Here is a 1,740-nt window from a genome sequence, read left to right on the forward strand (position 1 = left end):
GGAAAGAGGAAAAAGTGGATTTCCCTGCTGTCATTACCCACCTCACCCCTTGAAAACTCAACTTTGCAAAGGAACATTCTCATGTAACTGCCTTCAGAGTGCTGATTTCTAAGGACAGGATCTGGGACTATTATTTTAATATTTTAATTATTGCAGGAGTCTCAGGGAACTTGCACTGCTAATATTCATCACTCAAAACCTTTGAGGAGGAAGCAATTTGCTTCAGAGACTGACACAATGTATGATACAACAGAAGATTCAAGTAAACGTAGTTCTAGTATGATCACATATATATACAAAAAACTAAGTGAACTAATTATAAAATAGAAGACTATTGCATAAAATATAAGTTGCTGGGTATATTTCATTTGTTACATTTTATATAATTATAGTAAACCATAGATGTTAATAAATATTCACACTTAAATGTATTGAAAATAATGTTACTTTTTGAGAACAGCCAAAACATTTAAAATGCTTCAGAAACATAACAAGTTGCTACGCCATATTGCATATAATTAAAGAAAACACTTCTTCCTTGCCCAATGTAATTGTATCAGGCATGCCAATTCCTAAGCAATATTTACAGATACATAGCACAACAAATCTGCCAAGATGCGTACAACTGTAAGAAATGAAACCATTTCTCATGCACATGAGTACATGTCAAATACTTTGGAAGCCAGAAGTATCACTTCAATGTTCAATGAACACACATATTATTGTTCAAAAATATGAGCACAAATGTAATGGAAACAGAACTGTAACTACCAGCAAACCACCAAAAGGCATACAAAGCATCTGTTTAATGTTTCTAAACCTTTTAAGTGTAAGAGTAGAAATCTTCAGCCACTGATTTTATACATGACATATATTTCAGGCTAAAGGCAAGAAATAACCCAAAGTAGCTGACACTGTAGTTTGAAACTGCTACCAAGCAGCTTAGCACCCACAAAGTCACAGCAAGCAGTAAGCAAGAAGTGTTCACTCCATGTGTAATCCTGAAAGAGCACAAATTAAAGATAAACATGCTCGCAGTCAGGTTAGCCTTAGTTATGGGTCCATGTTGACAGGTGAGAAGGTAGCAATAATATCTTGAAGACAAACAGTGAGTCTGGAAAAAGTAGAAAGCAAGCCCAAAGCACTGAAGAAAAACAAAAAAGAAACCCCAAACCCTTTGGTAGTAACAGTATATTAAATTTTGCAGAGTGTACAATTAAGTGCTCTGTTGGAAAAAAGTAATATGAATGAAAACATCATCAAGAGAAAAGGTAATAAAAAAGCAGAACAGAAGGATACAAACAGAACAAACAAACTAAAAAAAACCCCAAAACAACCAAAAAACTGACCAGAAAACACTATTATCTGGCATATGAAAAGTCATGCATCACTTATTTAAACAACAACAAACTCTTGGTTTCAGAAACAGATCAAATTCTGCTTTCTTTGTGTCAACAAGCACTGATAATGCACTGAGGTACCCGGACAGCATTCATTATCTAGATTCAATAAATTAGATAACTTAAATTCAAAGGTGTGCCTCATTATTTTCCAATTATTTTAAAAGGCCTGTTAGATAACCCCATGAAAGTAATTATTTCTGGAATTATAAGAATAATACCCTTAAAAAATAAATACCAAACTAAAATTGTAGACACAAATGTCTCAAGCTGAACTAGGAAGAAAATCTGTAGCATAGGACAAGATCTTCCTGATTGTAACCATTTTGTGGGTACTTCT

Source organism: Chaetura pelagica, unplaced genomic scaffold, assembly GCF_000747805.2.
Source record: "Chaetura pelagica isolate M959 unplaced genomic scaffold, ChaPel_1.0 scaffold456, whole genome shotgun sequence".
Classification (NCBI taxonomy): Eukaryota; Metazoa; Chordata; class Aves; order Apodiformes; family Apodidae; genus Chaetura; species Chaetura pelagica.